The sequence below is a fragment of the Malaclemys terrapin genome, chromosome 8 (assembly GCF_027887155.1).
Source record: "Malaclemys terrapin pileata isolate rMalTer1 chromosome 8, rMalTer1.hap1, whole genome shotgun sequence".
In the NCBI taxonomy this organism is placed as follows: domain Eukaryota; kingdom Metazoa; phylum Chordata; order Testudines; family Emydidae; genus Malaclemys; species Malaclemys terrapin.
Window position 1 is genome coordinate 31469086 of NC_071512.1, and position 22711 is coordinate 31491796.

The window sequence follows — 22711 nt, forward strand, 5'->3', positions numbered from 1 at the left end:
CCACCAAATGAAATTAATGGGCAGCAGGTTTAAAACAAATAAAAGGAAGTTCTTCTTCAGGCAGCACACAGTCAACCTGTGGAACTCCTTACCTGAGAAGATTGTGAAGGCTAGGACTATAACAGGGTTTAAAAGAGAACTAGATAAATTCATGGAGGTTAAGTTCATTAATGGCTATTAGCCAGGATGGATAAGGAATGGTGTCCCTAGCCTCTGTTTGTCAGAGGGTGGAGATGGATGGCAGGAGAGAGATCACTTGATCATTACCTGTTAGATTCACTCCCTCTGGGGCACCTGGGATTGGCCACTGTTGATAGACAGGATACTGGGCTGAATGGATCTTTTGGTCTGACTCAGTATGGCCTTTCTTATGTTTATACTTTTACTGTGAAACAGATTTAACATGTTATCCCTTTAAATCACTACAACAGTACTGAGGTATGCCTTTCAATATTATACAGACCACACATTCACTCATAGAATCCCTATAGCACCTATAATGAAACAATCCTCCCTATAATCAAATTTTGTTTTGTAAATCATTGTTTTCAACTAAGAATAAACCATTCTACAAACAGCTTCACCTTTAAAGACACACAGTCTCCTAGATGGACAAGATAAGATATGCATGATCCATGCAGCAAAAACTAATTGAAATTAACCATGTAATTAATGTCTTCCACAATTTAGCCCTCTCTAGTGAGTTGCTCTGAAGAATACCACAGGCACACAGCAGAGTGCAGCAGAGTTTCATGTGTACAGCGTGATTTCTGGCTCCTACCCAATAGAATGCAGTACAGCATTTATCTGCCAAGTCTCAGGATAGAATATACACAAAAGAAGTCAGACAGGCAAAATAATAACACTTCTCAAGAGGCGAGGCTATTTTAACCGGCAAAAGCATCCACATTGGCAATTGGCCTTTGGAGATCTGGTAATCACTTCCAGATGGTTAAAGGTCAGAGTCTCATGAGCATCCTTCACTGACTTCCATGAGATAGACCCTTGCACCTTAAGGATCAGAGTTTGGTCCTTCATTTGGTCACTGGAGGAAACTGACCTTGCCAAAGGCTTAGGGAAGTGGTATTATTGAAAGGTGACTCCTACATTTGCAGTTCATTTAAAAAAGAAAATCAAGCCAGTCTGATAATGTTTATAACTTAGGGATGGAGAGATAATATTCTGCATATTGAAGCCTGCCTGAGTTTTCCTAGTTAATGTGTGAGCTTCAAAATGTTTTTAAGAGTCAATGTGAATAAGGTGCCTAATGTGCCCATTCTCATCCTGTGTCTTTTCTCCATGCCCCATCCATCTCTCTTCCTTCTCTTAACACAGATCCACTTCTCTCCTTTTGTCCCAAATCCTTCTCTTTCCTGCCACTACTTTGTGCTGGATACAAACAGTCTCTCCCTCACTCTCCCTTTTCCCCACACCTTTGGCCCCTATTACCTTTTCTACATAGCCCTCACTTTATTCCCCCCTCACTCCCCTCTGATCTAGTTTCAACTGAAGCCAGGGGAAAGCCCTGGTAGCATGACTCTGTTGAAGTGGCCTCATTTGGTCACATTCTGTCAGAAGATGTGGGGTCAGGAAGGGATTTTCCACCCCAGTACCCCATGGTAGAACACTTATGCTACACAATGTGCAGGGTTGTTTTGCCCCTTTCCTCTGAAGCATCAGGCATTAGCCACTGCCTGAGAATATGTCTGACTAAATGGACTCACGATTTGATCCTGTATGGCAAATCATATGTTTGACAAGGGTTTGGCTTGGTTCTTAGTTTATCCAGACCACTTAACCCATCCCCAGTTAGACTGTTCCTGTCTAATCTCCAAAGCTGCTAGTTTGTTATCAGAGGGCACCCTAGCTATCAGCAAGATAGACATCTGACTATGGTGCCAGGTCATAGAATCATAGAATATCAGGGTTGGAAGGGACCTCAGGAGGTCATCTAGTCCAACCCCATGCTCAAAGCAGGACCAATTCCCAACTAAATCATCCCAGCCAGGGCTTTGTCAAGCCTGACCTTAAAAACCTCTAAGGAAGGAGATTCCACCACCTCCCTAGGTAACCCATTCCAGTGCTTCACCACCCTCCTAGTGAAAAAGTTTTTCCTAATATCCAACCTAAACCTCCTCCACTGCAACTTGAGACCATTACTCCTTGTTCTGCCATCTGGTATCACTGAGAACAGCCGAGCTCCATCCTCTTTGGAACCCCCCCTCAGGTAGTTGAAAACAGCTATCAAATCCCCCCTCATTCTTCTCTTCTGGAGACTAAACAATCCCAGTTCCCTCAACCTCTCCTCAGAAGTCATGTGCTCCAGACCCCTAATCATTTTTGTTGCCCTCCGCTGGACTCTTTCCAATTTTTCCACATCCTTCTTGTAGTGTGGGGCCCAAAACTGGACACAGTATTCCAGATGAGGCCTCACCAATGTCGAATAAAGGGGAACGATCACGTTCCTCGATCTGCTGGGAATGCCCCTACTTATACAGCCCAAAATGCCGTTAGCCTTCTTGGCAACAAAAGCACACTGTTGACTCATATCCAGCTTCTCGTCCACTGTGACCCCTAGGTCCTTTTCTGCAGAACTGCTACCTAGCCGTCCCTAGTCTGTAGCTGTGCATGGTATTCTTCCGTCCTAAGTGCAGGACTCTGCACTTGTCCTTGTTGAACCTCATCAGGTTTCTTTTGGCCCAATCCTCTAATTTGTCTAGGTCCCTCTGTATCCGATCCCTACCCTCTAGTGTATCTACCTCGCCTCCCAGTTTAGTGTCATCTGCAAACTTGCTGAGAGTGCAATCCTCCTGATCATTAATAAAGATTAAACAAAACTGGCCCCAGGACCGACCACTGGGGCACTCCACTCGAAACCATCTGCCAACTAGACATGGAACCATTGATCACTACCCGTTGAGCCCGACGATCTAGCCAGCTTTCTATCCACCTTACAGTCCATTCATCCAGCACATACTTCTTTAACTTGCCGGCAAGAATACTGTGGGAGACCGTATCAAAAGCTTTGCTAAAGTCAAGAAATAACACATCCACTGCTTTCCCCTCATCCACAGAACTGGTTATCTCATCATAGAAGGCAATTAGGTTAGTCAGGCACGACTTCCCCTTGGTGAATCCATGCTGACTGTTCCTGATCACTTTCCTCTCCTCTAAGTGTTTCATAATTGATTCCTTGAGGCCCTGCTCCATGATTTTTTCCAGGGACTGAGGTGAGGCTGACTGGCTTGTAGTTCCCCGGATCCTCCTCCTTCCCTTTTTTAAAGATGGGCACTACATTAGCCTTTTTCCAGTCATCCGGGACCTCCCCCAATCGCCATGAGTTTTCAAAAATAATGGCTAATGGCTTTGCAATCTCATCCACCAACTCCTTTAGCACCCTCGGATGCAGCGCATCCGGCCCCATGGACTTGTGCACGTCCAGTTTTTCTAAATAGTCCCGAACCACTTCTTTCTCCACAGAGGGCTGGTCATCGTCTCCCCATACTGTGCTGCCCAGTACAGCAGTCTGGGAGCTGACCTTGTTCGTGAAGACAGAGGCAAAAAAATCATTGAGTACATTAGCTTTTTCCACATCCTCTATCACTAGGTTGCCTCCCTCATTCAGTAAGGGGCCCACACTTTCCTTGACTTTCTTCTTGTTGCTAACATACCTGAAGAAACCCTTCTTGTTACTCTTAACATCTCTTGCTAGCTGCAACTCCAAGTGTGATTTGGCCTTCCTGATTTCACTCCTGCATGCCTGAGCAATATTTTTATACTCCTCCCTGGTCATTTGTCCAATCTTCCACTTCTTGTAAGCTTCTTTTTTGCGTTTAAGATCAGCAAGGATTTCACTGTTTAGCCAAGCTGGTCGCCTGCCATATTTACTATTCTTTCTACACATCGGGGTGGTTTGTTCCTGCAACCACAATAAGGATTCTTTAAAATACAGCCAGCTCTCCTGGACCCCTTTGCCCTTCATGTTATTCTCCCAGGGGATCCTGCCCATCAGTTCCCTGAGGGAGTCAAAGTCTGCTTTTCTGAAGTCTAGGGTCCGTATTCTGCTGCTCTCCTTTCTTCCTTGTGTCAGGATCCTGAACTCGACCATCTCATGGTCACTGCCTTCCAGGTTCCCATCCACTTTTGCTTCTCCTACTAATTCTTCCCTGTCTGTGAGCAGCAGGTCAAGAAAAGCTCTGCCTCTAGTTGGTTTCTCCAGCACTTGCACCAGGAAATTGTCCCCTACACTTTCCAAAAACTTCCTGGATTGTCTGTGCACCGCTGTATTGCTCTCCCAGCAGATATCAGGGTGATTAAAGTCTCCCATGAGAACCAGGGCCTGCGATCTAGCAACTTCTGCTAGTTGCCAGAAGAAAGCCTTGTCCACCTCATCCCCCTGGTCTGGTGGTCTATAGCAGACTCCGACCACGACATCACCCTTGTTGCTCACACTTCTCAACTTTATCCAGAGACTCTCAGGTTTTTCTGCAGTTTCATACTGGGGCTCTGAGCAGTCATACTCCTCTCTTACCTACAACTCCCCCACCTTTTCTGCCCTGCCTGTCCTTCCTGAACAGTTTATATCCATCCATGACAGTACTCCAGTCATGTGAGTTATCCCACCAAGTCTCTGTTATTCCAATCGCATCATAGTTCCCTGACTGTGCCAGGAGTTCCAGTTCTCCCTGCTTGTTTCCCAGGCTTCTTGCATTTGTGTATAGGCATTTAAGATAATACATCGATCGTTCCTCTTTCTCAGTATGAGATAGGAGTCCTCCCCTCTTGCGCAATCCTTCTTGTGCTTCCTCCCAGGATCCCATTTGCCCACTTACCTCAGGCCTTTGGTCTCCTTCCCCCGGTGAACCTAGTTTAAAGCCCTCCTCACTAGGTTAGCCAGCCTGCTTGTGAAGATGCTCTTCCCTCTCTTCGTTAGGTGGAGGCCGTCTCTGCCTAGCACTCCTCCCTCTTGGAACACCATCCCATGGTCGAAGAATCCAAAGCCTTCTCTCCGACACCACCTGCGTAGCCATTCATTGACTTCCACGATTCAACAGTCTCTACCCAATCTTTTCCTTGCACAGGGAGGATGGACAAGAACACCACATTTGGCCCAGCTACCTCACAGCTATGCAAGCAGGGAAGGGACTTCGCTGTTATGCCACTTAGCTCCGATCAGGGATTAAGAAGGGGGAGTTGGCCCCTCTGCCCCTCCCCCTATTTTGCCCCTACCAAGTTCAGGTTTTCAAAAATGAGGGTCCTGGCTCACCATTTAAAAAATGTTGGGGCCATTCCAAGGGAAATCCTTCTGAGCCCTCAAAGCCCTGGGTTGGAGCATGCTCAGTCACTTTGTGGAAATGGGGCAAATGTAGGGAGACCAAATACCCTGATAATATCAGGATTGTCCTGATATTAGGGGCTTTGTTTTATAAACAACTATTTCTCCCCACCCTTCTCCCCTGTGGCTGGGCGACGACTCACCAGAGCGGCACCTTCTGCTGGTTGTCTTGGGAATTAGCTCTTTTCAGCCCAGAGCGCCCTCTGCAGGTCAGTGGCTTGCTTGCCGCTGGCCCCCTTGTCCCTCCCGGACCCCAGTGCCCTTCTACTTCAGGGTTCTGCCTGCAGCAGCAACACACTGTCTCTGAGTCTCCCCTCCCAGGGGAACCCCCAGCCCTCTATCCCCACCTTGCCTCAGATACTACTGCCAGTCATCAAGCCCCTGCTCACTGGGGCAGACTGCAGTCTGTAAACCACTCATCACCGGCAAGGGGGTTAGGACCTGCTGCCTTTGCCTATCTCTGGGCTGCCTTTCTGCAGCCTCAGTACCCTTTTGTAGGCCTTTAACTAGGCCTGCAGCCTGGGCTTTTGCTATGCTGGAGCTCCCCAACTCCCTCTGCCCTTCCCTAGTACTTCTCCACCCTAGGTACCCTTCTCAGCTCCCAGGCAGCCAGGTCCTTCTCTCTCAAAAAGCTAGAGAGAGAATCTCCTCCAGTCTCTGGCCCTCAGCCCTCTTAAAGGGGCAACCGTGGCCTGATTGGGGTGTGGCCACATCTGTGGCTGCTTTCCCCCAATCAGCCTAGCTTTTCCCCCAACCCAGCCCTCTCCCCAAAAAACCTGTCCCAATGTTTCACGCTTGCTATCTGGTCACCCTAGATATTTGCAGTCTCGTCACATGTATGAGCTGTGAGGGGATGGAGCATCCTCAGTGAGGACAGAATCGTCAAAATTTTTAGCTGAAGCTCTAGCATGTCTCTACTGAGTATATGCAAACAGGCCAGATTTGGGCAGATTTTCCTGGGGCTGACAGAAAGCATATCCCCATACACAAAGGCCCCTGCCAAATTTCATGTCCCTGATCCAAAGTACATGGGCACTAGAGTTTTCCAAAAATATCACCAGAAATTTTTAACATGGGCAAAACAATATATTTTCTCCTAGCCTCATTCTTGGAAATGGCTGAACAGTTTTGCTGAATGTTTGCCTAAAACTTCCGCCTGAAGCAGATCCCTGGCATGGACGATTTCAGTCCAAACGATTAAAGTGTGGCAAAGTTATAAGTAGCAGAAAACAAAGTCTTAAAATGGGAAGAGTCAGGCAACCTTAATAATAGTGCTAATAACCTCAGTAGAGGATGATTTAGTGCTGTGTGGTAAATTCGAGCTGCTGGGTTTAAATTTACTACATGTCTGGTACACTGCCCACATTGAGGTATTGGTATTTATGTGGTAAGTTGTGACTCACTGGGTAGATTGCTGGAAGCTCATACATTGTTGAACAATACCATAAATTGCAATTTTTATGCACCTTTGATTGCCTCACCCACCCTTTGCTGACTCCAACATCTCAACTGGGAGTACTTTTAAGATTCCAAGCCTCTGAGCATCTTCAAACAACTGCCAGTTGAAAAACAATAAAAATGACCTGTCAGAAAAATGTTTCCATCTCTTTCTTCAAAGGTGGATGCATCCACCCAAATTTTCCCTAGTTTGAACAATATTCAGTGCTGGACAAATAACAGGTCTGGTAGACTGTAACTTAGCCGTCCTACAAACAGTAGGTTTATAACATTAGAAAGTGGAGACTGACATAGAGCTCTAAATTCAGTAGCTGAAACCTGTCAAATTTCATGTTCCTATCTTTCAAGAAAATGATATTTCTTTTCTTTCAATATAAGTTAGCATTTTACTATTATTAATTATTATTTAAGAGTTTATTTATCATTTTGACTCATTAGTATGGAAGGATTTGCTCCATAACAGAGCAAAAACTAGTACCAGTCAACACAGCAGCATCATAAAAGTGTCAGTTTAACATCAACAGCAAAAGTTCTGTGTATGTGTCTGAAGTCAAATATCTCAAATTTATTAATGAATTGGCAATGCCATGATTTTGAGTAAAAAATTCCTTCCTGACAAAACTCCATAATCTGAAATCATCTCTAAATACCTTGTAATTTAGTAGGAAATGTATATGTTATCAGAATGATGCTGTATTTAGCAACATGTGTCACAGAAGATTAAAACGCTGGGTTTTGATGTAACAAATTCATCTGTCATGAATCGAGTTCTGGAACTGAACTGGAATGAATTGTCATGAATACTCCTGCAAGTATGGATTTGCAAAAATGCTCATACTATGAACTTTGTTCATGAAATTTGTTTCTTCACCATCATTTAGTGTCATTGCTTATCGTCATATATTATTATTTAAAATCAAACCATGAAATTGTATTTAGATTCTTTGAGCCATCAGGGGAACTATATTGCCTTAGAGTACCCATGTATTGGAGATTTTAAAAATAATCTGTGGATGCTTTGCAAATCAAAAGAAGTATTAATACTCCAGTGTCCAAATCAAGTGGAAATTCTACAAGGTGAGACTTTTTGAGAGCTTGGATTAATCTGTTTAGGAAATGGTATTGCTAAAAAGTAGAACTTTGTTTTTATCCATGAAAAAATAATTAAGTTTTCAGTGATATGAAAAAGTTACCACATCGATTTAATCCAAGAGAGCATGATTTCCCCCTGTACTTTGGATATGCAATAGCTGCAGTATCTCAGGTACCACAGATTTGTATTTGCTTAATTTACATCCCAACTGAGAGACAGGTGAATAAGCACCTTTTGTCTGACAGAAAACCTGTTTCTTCACCTCAGCTGATGACTCAGACCTTGATAAAGACTCTAAGAACAAGTTTTCATTATATATGCATAGCTTCTTACATAGTATCTCTACATACATTTCACAATGACATTGCATACCAGTGTGACCCTGACTTTCATTTAAGACCTCACATGGCATTCTTGGGTGAAACAGAATGTACAACCTAGAATCAGGATATTCTGGTAACCCTCTTGCCAGTTGGCGTTAATCTGTTCTTGGGTAACATTCCCTCCCTTGACTTTCTGAGAGGCAGGATCAATGGCATGAGCCTTATGCTTCTCAGTAGCCCTTTATGAGCAGCATTACATTTTCTTTGAGTACTTTCTTCCTGATAAAAGAGAAAGTGTTGGGCAGAAAGGCAAACGGAGCTACCTCCCTCTTCCTCTAAAAGAAAATATGGATTCATTGTAGCAGAGAAGGGAAGTTCTGTTCTGTGACTGACATCTTCTCTGTTATGGGTATTGCACCTGACAGTGACATTTTATATTAATTGCAATATAGGCTCATGTATAAGATTAGTGTATGTATAAGAACTGTTTGAAAAAAAAATCTCTAGCAGCTTGCAGAGATCTCATATACAAGTTAGTGAATTATGCGTTGGTCTCTCTCTCTCTTCCACCTAGGCACTGGCCTATTGGGCAGCAAGTGCCATTTCCATCTTCCTGCCCACTGACAGACCAATACAGAGACTGTGAGACCCACCTGAGGGACAGGAGGGACTTTGCTCAGAGGGAGCAGATTGTTTGTGTCAGCTGTACATAAGTACTGGGATAGTCCATGTGTGAAGAATATACTATGAACTGCAAGCCGTATATAACATTTTACTCTTTAGATTTCCTATATTCTTTAAGAGAGGGAGCATGTCTTTTTATTTGTCCATAAAACACATGGTATGCAGTAATCCACTGGTCATTAAAGATTCCAAGCCACTTTTTCTAGGGCTAGGTCTACACTACCCGCCTGAATCGGCGGGTAGAAATCGACCTCTCGGGGATCGATTTATCGCGTCCCGTCGGGACGCGACAATCGATCCCCGAATCGACGCTCTTACTCCACCAGCGGAGGTGGGAGTAAGCGCCGTCGACAGAAAGCCGCAGAAGTCGATTTTGCCGCCGTCCTCACAGCGGGGTAAGTCGGCTGCGATACGTCGAATTCAGCTACGCTATTCACGTAGCTGAATTTGCGTATCTTAAATCGACTCCCCCCTGTAGTGTAGATGTACCCTAAGATTTAGGATGATAGTCTGGTGTCCAGATCAAGCTCCAACTTGGCTGATCTGTTTTGCCCTTCTAAATTCCTGCTGCGTTTCAATTGGATATGGAATTCTTCAATTCTGGTTGTGTACTTTTTTGAGAATTGCTGTGTGCTGTTAAACAGTTATTGCATTGCACAACAGATGTTGGGTGCATTTCAGTGGTGGATGGAGAGATTAAAATATATGAAATGCAAGAAAAGGTTGTAATTTGTATTTAAGTTCCCAGATATATGTGGTCTGTTTTTTTCCCCAGAAGATCAAAAAGTCAATGAGAGCAGCAAATGCTCAACAAGTCTAAAAAATAAGGCCACTTTTCTTTAGGCGGGCTAAATGTGAATTTTGGTGTGAACTCTAGGAACTTTCAATTGAAAGTCTTTACCTAGGTTAATGCATGCTAAAGTCGCACTTAAAATAACAGCATTAGAAAATATTAAGGTTTCAGCAGCAGTGTTAACTTGGGTTGACTGCGTGCACCTATATTTTATGGTGTGTATATTTTATGCCAATTGAAGAACACAATTCAATAAATGCCACTGGAAGAGAGAGAGAATATTATTGTATATGGGTCACCAAACCCGGCAGTGGGATTGAGACATTGTTCCTAAAATGCCGGCAAGAATTGGCACTAATAAAGTTTATGAAATGTAGTGAATAAAGATATGGGCTCTCTTCATAGCAAGGTCTGCACACACACACACCCAAGTAGTTAAATGCAGATTAACCTCCCCCACCCAGTTGGGCCTTGGAGAAAGGAGAAGGAGCCAGCCAGAGGGCAGGGGCAGAAGCAGCCAAAGCAGGGAATTCTGGATATTGCTATAGTTTTGACTGGACTTTCTATGCCCTGTGTTGATGGGCTGTTTACTCCAATCCTCCCTCTCAATCTCTTCACTACATACCTCCCCTTCTTACCTCCTGCTCCCGTCTCCCTCACCCAGCTTCCCCTTCCTTTTCTTTCTATTTAACTGATCCCTTCTTAAACAAACCCAAAAAACATTGTGGAACTACATGACTACTAGGAACTACTGTAATAAGCATGTGGGGAAAAAAGAGATTAGGAGGTGCAGCATTCAGTGGGCAACAGGAATGCAATTCAGTGGCGGGACTTCCCCCGTTCAAGATACCACTTCCAATGCCACCACCTCACTCATAGAATGTGTGTAACCTTGAAGAGCTTCAATTTCACAATTATATTCTCCAAAGGGCCTGATCCAGCTCCCACTGAAGTTAATGGATAGAATCCCATTCACTTCAGGGGAAGCTCAATCAGGTTCTAAATCCAGAAAATTTAGAAACATCTTTTCAAAATGTTCTTCTTCTCTGCTCTTCTGAGACATAAAATCCAGAAAGATCATTTACCAAGTCAGCCACAGTCTCCTCTGAGCATGAAGCAATGTACATAAGTGTGTCTTGGGGGATTTACCAGTAATATAAGTGCATGGTCTAAGCTTAAAGATGAAAGGAAAACCTGTGAGGAGGCTGCAGGTGGATGTACAATAAAAACTTGCAAATTATGGATGACCTCATTGCATGGGATTTCAATTAATGTAATAGGTCTGCACTATTCTCAATAGCTATTTGCATAAAATAACTCTGCTGTTCTTTGAGATGTGAGGTTGGGCCAGAAAATATTTCCAGTTAATGTCTTTTGACAGTTCAATTTTCTACTGTATTTACCTTTGGGTACACTGAAAAATTATTTTTTATTTGCCTTTGTCAAGTATCCTTTTAGGATTTGATTTTTAACCTATTTACATGTGCAGTTGCACCTGAGGAAGATAAATGCCAGGCAGCTGTGTGCCTAATTTGCATGTGAAATATACCACCATTATGTGTAAAACTATGCTAAATTCATGTGCAGTTGAAGTTATTGTGCACATGAATGAGGCTGACATGCATTGCTTGATAATCATTATACTTGTTTGATAACTAAGCCCTTGAAGTGGATTTTCTTGTTTGTAGTTATAGATGTAGCTCTGCATATGGTTAGATTTCCTGCACAGAATAGGCATTCTCTTAATAAGTGAACTGTTTTAACAGGTATTCAGCAGTCACAATTAAGCCTTTTATTGTTTTAGGACCGTATGATGATGTTGACAAAATGCCAGCTGCATCCTGTCTTGGGATGATATCTTGCAGAACAAGAAGCCCTGTTTCGAAAGTACTTGAGTAGCTTTCCAAACCATTAAGTGCAAGAGAGCATATGGAAATATAAAATTAATTAATTTTAATGAGTCCCTATTCAGCATGTACAAGATGAGATTTTTTTCAGAGACTTATAACTTGGTGAAATTTCTGTGTGTTTTCATGGGAATAGCAAAAGTCACATCTCTGACACAAAAGTCACTCCCTGCCAAATTTCATAGATGCTGCTACAAAGTATGGAGGTTCTGGAGCTTCTCAATGAAATGGTTGAGAAGACTATTTTTTTAACATGGCCAAAACAATGTATTTTTCTCCAGCCTTGTTCTCAGAAACAGCTGGACCATTTTGCCTGGAAAATTCTAAATAAATTAGCCTGAGTCAGACACCTGGCGTGGAAAATTCCAGGTCAAATGGTTAAAGTTTGGCAAAGTTTATAAGCAACAGAAAACAGAATCTTGTAATAAGAGATGTTTGGCAACCATAAGTACAGGTGGCACTACCAGTTCTGCCTATAACGGCTTACATAGAAAACAGATAATTTATTATAATATATGTAATATTATAAGATGCTATTTGTAATATAAGGATATTTTTAGGGGGAGGGGAAACCACCAAAAAAAAAAAGCTCCCACCTGCCTATGTTCCTTTAATGTTTAGTTTTCGACATTACACTGGGATTTTTCAAATAAACCTAAAGCCATACCCTGAGTGAGAGAATTTTGTTACCTAGGGCATGTCTATACTACAATCTTACACTACAAACTTGATCTATGTTAAGTCGACTTAGAGCCACTGCAGTAATTATTGTGGTGGCTGATGTCCACACTACCCTCCTTCTGTTGGTGGTGTGTGTCCTCACCCGGAGCGCTTCCACTGACTTAAGAGGGGAAGTGTGGGGGGGCTGAGAGCCAGGGTGCTCAGCTCTGTGCAGCTCCCCACTGAGAGCCCAGCTGCGCTCCCTGCTCCCAGCCGGGATACCAGGTGGCAGCCTGGCTTTGAGCGGAGACCAGGCAGCAGCCTGCCTGGGGAGCCAGGAACCACTTTCTTGTCAATTTTCACAGCTCCAGTGGAGCCATGAAATTGACAAGACAGCCAACAGCCGACGTAAGGAACATATATTAATAGATTCAGAGATTCTAGGACTGGAAGGGACCTCGAGTGTCTGTGTAGACACTGTCAACCTACCTACACCTCATAAGCCCTATGCCTCTCGTGAAGGTGGAGTAGTTAAGGCTGTGTAGTAGGGCACTTACATCGGTAGGAGCAAGGCTGTAATGTAGACACTGACATAGTTAGGTCAACAAATTCCATTCGCCTCCACTGAACCCTCATCATTGTCCTTCTCCTAAGACATTTCCCATTCATGTAGCTTTTGCCTCTGTGCCATACTAGAAGCATAATCCAGCTGATACAGTGTATTTGACTTTTCAGAAAGTCTTTATACACTGTGGTCCCTCACAGTGGGAAGGAAACTAAGGAGCTATAGGATAAGAGGTAAGGTCCTCTCATGGATCAGTAACTGGTTGAAAGATAGGAAACAAAGGTAGCAATAAATAATCAGTTTTCATAATGGAGAAAGGTGAACAGCGGGGTCCACTCAGGTTCAGTACTGGGAGCTTGGCTATTCAATATATTCATAAATGATCTGGAAAAGGGAGCGAGCAGTGAAGTGGCAAAGTTTGCAGACAAAACAAAATTATTCAAGATAGTAAACTCCAAAGCAGATTGTAAGGAGTTAGAGAGGGATCTCACAAATCTGGGTGATTGGGCAACAAAATGTCCGATGAAATTCAATGCTGATAAATTCCAAGTAAGGCACTCTGGAAAAAAATAATGTAGAATCCATTATTGTATATGTATAATTGTGATTAGTTGTTATCACCCAAGAAAGACGTGATGGTTCACCATGGTTAGTTCTCTGAAAACTTCCACTCAGTCCAGAGCAATGGTTAAAAAGGCAAAGAGTATGTTAGGAACTATTAGGGAAGGGATAGAAAATAAGACAGAAAATGTCATAAAGCCACTATATAATTCCCTGGTCCACCCATATCTTCAATACTATGTCCACTTCTTGTCACTCCATCTCAGAAAGGATGTAGTGGAACTGGAAAAGGGCAACAAGGATGATCAAGGGTATGGAACTGCTTCCGTATGTGAAGAGACTAAAAAAGTCAGGGCTTGTTCGGCTTAGAAAAGAGACTATCAAGGGGGGTGTATAATGGGGTTGAACACACCTCTCACAAGCGCCCCCTTTGCAAGTGCATGTGCCTGCACTCTTCTCTCTACCTGTTTGTGGTGGGTCTTCACTGACTCAGCTCTCCGGCCAAGTCAGACACAGTCTGTCTGTGAGATAAAAGCAAAGCAAACCTCTTTCAGGGTACAAGTCCAACACGGGCCTCTCTCAGTGCCCTCTGTGATGTCTCTCTCAGTTTGTCCCCGCTCCAAAATAGAGCAGTGCTCCAGAGCTCATTCCCTGGAGGCAGTGTCTTTGTCCTCTCAGGGTTTTTCTGGCCCCAGCTCTTCAGTTGGGCCACTGCAGTTCAGTTCCCCTTCCAGGGTGCCTCAAGGTCCAGGCAAGTTTCCCAGTGGCTGGTGGGGGAGGAGGGAGACCCAGGCCTGTCCTCTACTCTGGGTCCCAGCCCATGGACCCTATAGATAGCAGCCATCCACCATATTCCTTTAAATAAACTGTGTTGCTGCTACAATTCCCTGGGCCACTTTCCCATGGCTCCAGCACATTCTTCTCCCTTACATCAGGGCCTTGTCTTAGTGGAGTCCCAGCAGCCAGCCACACACCATCCACTCTACTCCAGTTCAGGCAAGTACAGGATAAGTTCCTGGAAGATAGATCCATCAATGGCTATTAGCTAAGATGGTCAAGGATCCATCAATGGCTATTAGCTAAGATGGTCAAGGGCGCCTCCCCATGTTTGGGGTGACCCTATACTGAGTGGCAGCTGGGCCAAATGTGCCACCTAGGCCTGTGAGGAGTGGGGTGTCATGCTGAAGCTTTGACTAGGGTGGCAGATTGCCTTGAGTAGTCTCTGGAGATGATTTACACCATCAGGGTGGGTCTGACTCTATAACTGCAGGCCCTAATCAAACCATAAATGGCCACATCTATTAGTGGAGTTTAATTGACCCATTGCTCATTGCAGGACATAATAGATATATTTTAAAACGGAGAGTAGGACAGATAAAAATGACAATACCCTTCAAGTTCTTTTCAGCATTCCAACCATATCCAAAAAGAACTCAAGGGACTGAGGCCTGGTCTACACTAGGAGGTTATGTCGAATTTAGCAGCGTTAATTCAAATTAACCCTGCACCCGTCCACACAACGAAGCTATTTAGTTCGACATAGAGGTCTCTTTAAATCGATTTCTGTACTCCTCCCCGATGAGGGGAGTAGTGCTAAATTCGACATAGCCATGTCGAATTAGGGTTAGTGTGGACGGAATTCGACGCTAATAGTTCCGGGAGCTATCCCACAGTGCACCACTCTGTTGACGCTCTGGACAGCAGTCCGAGCTCGGATGCTCTGACCAGCCACACAGGAAAAGCCCCGGGAAAATTTGAATTCCTTTTCCTATCTGGCCAGTTTGAATCTCATTTCCTGTTTGGACATTGTGGCAAGCTCAGCAGCACTGGCAACGATGCAGAGCTCTCCAGCAGAGATGGCCATGCAATCGCAGAATAGAAAGAGGGCCCCAGCATGGACTGATCGCGAAGTCTTGGATCTGATCGCTGTGTGGGGCGATGAGTCCATGCTTTCCGAGCTGTGATCGAAAAGATGGAATGCGAAGATCTACCAGAAGATCTCAAAAGCCGTGACGGAGAGAGGATACAGCCAGGATGCAACGCAGTGCCACGTGAAAATCAAGAAGCTGAGACAAGCGTACCAGAAAACCAAAGAGTCAAACGGACGCGCCGGATCTCAGCCCCAGACATGCCATTTCTACGAGGCACTGCATTCCATTCTAGGTGCGGCCGCCACCACTACCCAACCACTGTCCGTGGACTCTGACGATGGGGTATTGTCGACGGCCACTTCCTCGGAGCTGTTCGTGGATGGGGAAGATGACGAAGGAGATGAGGAGGACGAGGCAGTTGACAGCGCTTTCAACGGTGATTTCCCCGACAGCCAGGATTTCTTCATCACCCTCACGGAGATCCCCTACCAACCCTCCCAAGGTGGTAACCCGGACCGTGAATCAGGGGAAGCATCAGTAGGTAAGTGTTTTAAACATTTATTTTGAATAGAATAGGCATGGTATGTTAGCAATGGGTTTTTAATGATTAGTTTGCCCTAGGCGCTTAACTTTTTAGTCCTTGTCAGTGCAGCTACTGGAAAAGTCTGTTAATATGTCTGGGGATAGAGTAGAAATCCTCCAGGGACATCTCCATGAAGCTCTCCTGGAGGTAATGTGAAAGCCTTTGCATCAGGTTCCTGGGGAGAGCGGTCTTATTGCCTCCTCCATGGTAGGAAACTTTTCCGCGCCAGGCTAGCAGCAGGTACTCCGGTATCATTGCCTGGCAAAACATGGCAGCATACGGCCCTGGTGTTTGCTGGCATTCATGCAGCATGCGGTCTTTCTCTGCCTCCGTAATCCTCATCAGAGTAATATCACTCATGGTGACCTGCTTTGAATTAGGGGAATTTTAGTATGGGGACTGATAGCCAGGCAATTTGCCTCAACCTCCCACCCCGCCATAAACGTCTCCCCCTTGCTCTCACAGAGATTGTGGAGCACACAGCAAGCTGCAATAACAATGGGGATATTGGTTTTGCTGAGATCAGAGCGAGTCAGTAAGCTTCTCCATCTCCCCTTCAGACGTCCAAAAGCACACTCCACCACCATTCTGCACTTGCTCAGCCGGTAGTTGAAGAGTTCTTTTTCACTGTCCAGGGTGCCTGTATAGGGCTCCATGAGCCAGGGCATTAGCGGGTAGGCTGGGTCCCCGGGGATGACTATAGGCATCTCCACATCCCCAACAGTTATTTTGTGGTCCAGGAAGTAAATACCTTCCTGCAGCCGTCTAAACAGACCAGAGTTCCTGAAAACGCGAGCGTCATGAACCTTGCCTGGCCATCCGACGTTGATGTTGGTAAAACGTCCCCTATGGTCCACCAGTGCTTGCAGCACCATTGAAAAGTAGCCCTTTCGGTTAATGTACTGGCTGGCCTGGTTGTCCGTTCCCAGGATAGGGATGTGAGTTCCATCTATAGCCCCACCGCAGTTTGGGAATTCCATCGCAGTGAAGCCATCTATGATTACCTGCACGTTTCCCAGGGTCACTACCTTTGAGAGCAGTAGCTCAACGATTGCGTTGGCTACTTGAATCACAGCAACCCCCACGGTAGATTTGCCCACTCCAAATTGATTGGCGACTGACCGGTAGCTGTCTGGCGTTGCAAGCTTCCAGAGGGCTATGGTCACTCACTTCTGGACAGTCAGGGCTGCTCACATCCGGGTGTCCTTGCACTTCAGGGCAGGGGACAGCAACTCACAAAGTTCAAGGAAAGATCCCTTACGCATCTGAAAGTTTCACAGCCACTGTGATTCATCCCAGACCTGCAGCACTATGCGGTCCCACCAGTCCGTGCTTGTTTCCCGGGCCCAGAATCGCCATTCCACAGCATCAGCATGACCCATTGCCACCATAATGTCCACGGTGCGGGGTCCCGTGCTTTGTGAGAGGTCTGTGCCCCTCTCTTACACTTAATGTCCTCACGGCGCTGCCGTAGCCTCCTAACCCGATTTCTCAGCATCTGCCTTTGAAAAAGGTGCATGATAAGGCGCGAGGTGTTGACAATGGCCATAACTGCAGTGATGATCACAGCGGGCTCCATGCTCGCGGTGCTGTGGCGTCCGTGCTGTCAATCACCAGAAAAGTGCGCGAACTGATTGCCCGCCGGCGCTTTCACGGAGGGAGGGCGGGAGTGAGGGTTGAATGACAACAGTTACCCAAAACCACCCTCGACACATTTTTTTGCCCCAGGAGGCATTGGGGGCTCAACCCAGAATTCCAATGGGCAGCGGGGACTGCGGGAACTGTGGGATAGCTACCCAAAGTGCACTGCTTCCAATGTCGACGCTTGCCCCGTTAGTGTGGACTCACAAAGTCGAATTACTGTCCTTAGTGTGGATACACACGTTCGACTGTAATATCGGATCCACAAATTCACTTTAAGTAAAATCGAACTACTCTCGTAGTGTAGACATACCTTGACACTTTGAGATATGGGATAGATATAGAACAATGTCAGTCTTCCTCAGCATGCCACTTAATTACAGTTTAGCACGTTTTAAATGAAATCCCAAAGTCTGCTCAGAGCGGTGAGCCCCGATAACTTTTGTTTCAGTTTTTAAATACATTGATGATAGTTACTGTCAATATTAGAAAGAAAAAACATGTGATGGCTGATGGAGGATATATAGATCGATCGATAGATATTTTCCCCTGCTGGTAGGAAAGTAAAATTCTTTAGTCCTGGGAATATTTCCAGCTGGAGTGATCTATCACTGTCCTATTCCTGTTGTTCATGGTAGATTTCCATCTTTCTTCCATAAACTGTGGTATGAGCTTTCACGCTGGCAAATGGATTTGTTTGTATGTTCAGGGATAATAGATTTGAACTCTAGTCCTGGAACACAGTAAATATTGGGCTATGCCTGTGCAAATACTTTTTTGAGGCTTTATCATTACTTGTGTCATGCACACAATCTCTGTAACAAAGCTTTATCCAACCTGAGACCACAGCATTTATTTTAGGTGTCTGGTGGTTTAGCCTAATAGACTCTGTTGCTTCTCCTAGCAGTAAAATACACCTTATCATGAAAAGTGGGTCCACAATTAAATAGTGAGAGAGAGAAAACTGGGGGCCCCAATCCTGGAAACACTTCCATGCCTGCTTTACTTCATTCTCATGGGTACTCCCATTGAAACTGATGGTGTTCCCCATGTGCAGAAGTAGTCCCACTATCAGGGCCTAATGGTGGAGCTGGATCCAAACACCTCCCAGCTTTAGGTGGTGTAAGGGTTGCAGACTCTGATTCGTATCTGGATGCAGATTTGACTTAGTTTACTCTTCACATCTTTCTCATAATACCAATTAAAAATAATGATTTTGACAGATATGAATGTATGCAGTGTTGTTGTAGCTGTGTTGGTCCCAGGATATTTGAGCAGCAAGGCAGGTGAGGTAATATCATTTATTGGACCAACGTCTGTTGGAGACAGAGACACGCTTTTCAATAATATGAATGTTTATTTTTAAGCATTTTTTAATTTTTATCAATTTAAATGTTCATAGTTGTGCAAAATTTTACAAGAGTCAGACAGTTATTTAATGATAGTAGACAGTGAGATTCAAAAATTTCAAACTTTATAAACTGTTAAAACACAAATTGTTAACATCACTTCACAATATATAGAAAGTAAATATCCTTGAATCAACAAAGCATGCTTGTTTTTACTATTCATTCACTGGTCCATTTGTAGCAGGCCTAATTCAAAAGTCTAAATCACGGGATTTTGACATTAATAAATTCTCAAGCAGCATTTTTCTTACTTTGTTTATCTGTACATTTTTATTATCATCAATGGAAATACTGTGTCTGTGTGTGTATGCATACAGTGAAATCAACATTTACCAATTTATAAAAACCCTTAATACTTTCAAGGCTACTTATAAAGGGCCAAACCAAAGCCCAAAATTCAAACTTCACTGAATGTCTTGGCTGTGGTTTTGTGTCTCTTTTTTTGCGAGTGGGAGATAGGGAAGGATGTCAAATTTTGAATCAAATTTTTGTGGCTCTGTCCCCTTTCTAGTTACCATGTCGGTTGCAATGTTTGACGTACAGACTGTACGGGCACTGAGTTCAGACTCTAGAATGTAGCTAAGCATTTTGAATTGCACTTTATTACAGAGGATTAAAATGCTCCCCTTTTTCTACAGCAGACCCTGGCGATTTCTCCCCGGTTTTTCACTAGTTCATTTTGCATGATTATTGCACAGAGGAGAATGTCCATGTTCATGATATTATGAGCAAATGAACATTTTTTCACAAAGAAGCATGAGAACCACTGTACAGACACTTTGGTGTAGAAATGCACACTTGAAAGATTCCCTGCTTGGTCTAGTGGCTTAATCACAAGACTAGGAGTCAAGAGTTTCAAGTTCTAGTCCTACCTCTTTGACCGACTAGCTTTAAGACTATGTTGCACTCATATAGCACTTGTTAGAAATGTTGTCTAGAGCTGAGTGAAAATCCATTGGGAAATCCCAATATTTCAACAGTTTTAATCCCAAATTGGGATGGAAAATTGAAATATTACATTTTTTCCTGGATTGAAATATTCAAAAAACATTGATTAGGAAATGACACATTTATTTTTTGCCATATCTGATCAAAACAAAATATTTCAGTATTTCCACTTCAAAATGTTTTGTTTTGTCTTGTTGAATAGACATAAAGTGCTTCATTTTAAGTTAGCGAGTTTAACTGCATTTCCCTATGGCGGCATTGCCTCATGAAATTTGTAGTTGGGGAGCCTGAGGCCCCCGTTCTGCTCCATGGCTGCTCCCTAGCTGGGCTTCATCTCCAAAGATGCACCTGCAGTCATGCGATTCCCATGATGCATCACACACCTTGGTCAGAGAGGAGTCTGTGTTGTATCATAGGAGAAACAGGGGTACTGAGAGGTAATGAGCCATAGTTTAATGGAAAGACAGTTTAATGGGTGCTGCCCAGCTATCTGTTCCGACACCGCGCTGCGTCCTGGAAGCAGCCAGCAGCAGATCCATCTTCTAGGCAGGGGGGCCACGGGGCTCCACGCGTTACTCCTGCCCTGAGCACTGGTTTTGCATGGCCAATGGGAGCTGGGGGGGTGGGGCAGTGCCTACGGGAGAGAGCCGTGGCGTACCTCCATCTAGGAGCTGGACCTGCTGCTGGTTGCTTCAGGCACAGTGCGATCCATGGTGCCAGGATGGGCGGGAAGCCTGCCTCTGCACCCAGGCTGCACCGCTGAATGGGAGCCACCAGAAGTAAGTCTGTACCCCAACCCTGCACCCCAATCTCTTGCCCCAGACCGGAGCCCCCCAAACCTGGAACCCCTTCCTGCACCCCCAGACCCTCATCCCCAGAGCCAGAGCCCTGACCCCTTCCCACACCCCAGCCCTGAGCCCCCCCAAAGCCCTCATCCTCAGCACCACCCCAGAGTCCTGCACCCCAGCCCTGAGCCCCCCCAAACCCAGAGCCCCTCCTGCACCCCAAACCCCTCATTCCCAGCCCCACCCCAGAGCCTGCACCCCCAGCCCAGAACCCTGAACCCCTCCCACACCCCAACCCCCTACCCCAGCCCCCTCCAAACCCAGAACGCTTCCTGCACCCCAAACCCCTCATCCTGCCCCCACCCCAGAGCTTGCACCCCCAGCCCAGAGCCCTGACCCTCTCCTGCACCGTAATCCTCTGCCCCAGCCCGGCGCCCCCTCCCACACCCTGAATCCCTCATTCCCAGCCCCACCCTGCAGCCCACATCCCCGCCCACTGCCCCAGCTCTGAGTCCCTTCCACACCCCAAACCCCTCATCCCCAGCTCCGTTGAGTCACAGGCATCAACAATATTCTTCAAAAGTTTTAAAACCACTGCACTAGACTGTACCATCCCTCAAGACAAGAGAGGGGTGCTATGTTTCTGGGCCTCACTTCCCAAATCTTTAAATTGGGGTGCACGTTAACAGCAGGTGAAATCCCAAACCATAAGGGGTGAGAGTCTGTGCTGTGACTCTTGGAGGTGCAGCCTAAAACTTTCTGCCACCCTTTGCACCCTCTCTATTCTGGGCTTTTGGGAGCTGAAATGACACCTCCAAGAATCCCTGGACCAGTGGCATGTCCCAAAGTGGCTCTTATCCTAGGGTCTGAGTGGGCCTATGTTGGGCTGTATATGGCTGTGGTGCAGAATGTCTGCACCAGAGGTATTCTCCCCAGCCTAACTACAGGGCTTTTATGTTCCCATATGTTTGCACTGGAGACAGGAGACATTCCCTGCCATCCAGCTTTCCTGACCCTTGTCTCTGTTGTCACCACCTCCAGTGGTCTGTCTGTGCCTGGCTTAGGAAATGCTATCCTAGTAACAGTACTGTGAGCTGTATTGCTTTTGACCATTATTGCAGAATGGTATGACACAGCATGCCAATGGTATGACAATACAAGTATGTATTGTCAAAAGCAATGCATACTTTATGCCATGATCCTTAAGCTAGGGAATGATCCAAGCAGCCCTTTATGACATTCACTTTCATTTCCCTATCCTTTCCCTTTAGTCCTAACCTGCAGGGAATAAAGTATCTGGGAGTAACAAGTAATGTCCTTCCCAGCCAGCTGAAGGCTTACGACCTCCTTATCAGCAGAGGTTGTTATAGTTACGCTTGAAGAGTGAGTGACAGTGTCTGACTGGAAAAGGGGGGGAAAGATTAGCCATCCATCCATAACGAATGCTGGGATGGGGGGGAGATCAAAGAAATAAAGATGATCATAAGGGGACAGCAGGCCTTAGTGGAGAGACAGCTGTCTCCTGCATTAACTGCAGGAGAAAGTCTACCAGCTGCATGTGAAGAGTGACTTGACTTACTGCAGACTCGTACCTCTGTTGTGATTGAACACAGGGTTTTAGAACCAAGTACTACTCAAAAGGGACAGCTCAGGACTGTGTGGGGCTGGGTATTGTTGGAGGAATAGTACAAGCCGCGAATACAAGCCTTAGGGCTGTGTCACAATGGATGGATGTCCACTGTATATATTTCTTTTGCACCAAATCAGTATAATATATAATTAATTTAAAAATTCCTCTGCTGTCATCTCCTTGTATATTTTCTGGAATGTCCTTCCTTGGGGTAGGACTGAGGTGAATTGTTCTTCAAGGGCAGGTTCAAAATATGAGTACAGTAGTTGTTTAAAAGTGTAGCCTGTTTGGCCATGGAATAATGTGGCTGGATCTACAGAAGGCCATATTTTGAAAAGGAAATCTGCCCCCCAGAATTATACTTAGTGTGGTGCAAACATGTAATTGCATATGTAAAACACAAACAGGCACTGAAGCTGTGGCACTGCTAGGACAGATGTAGCATGAGGAGAAATAAGAGACAAG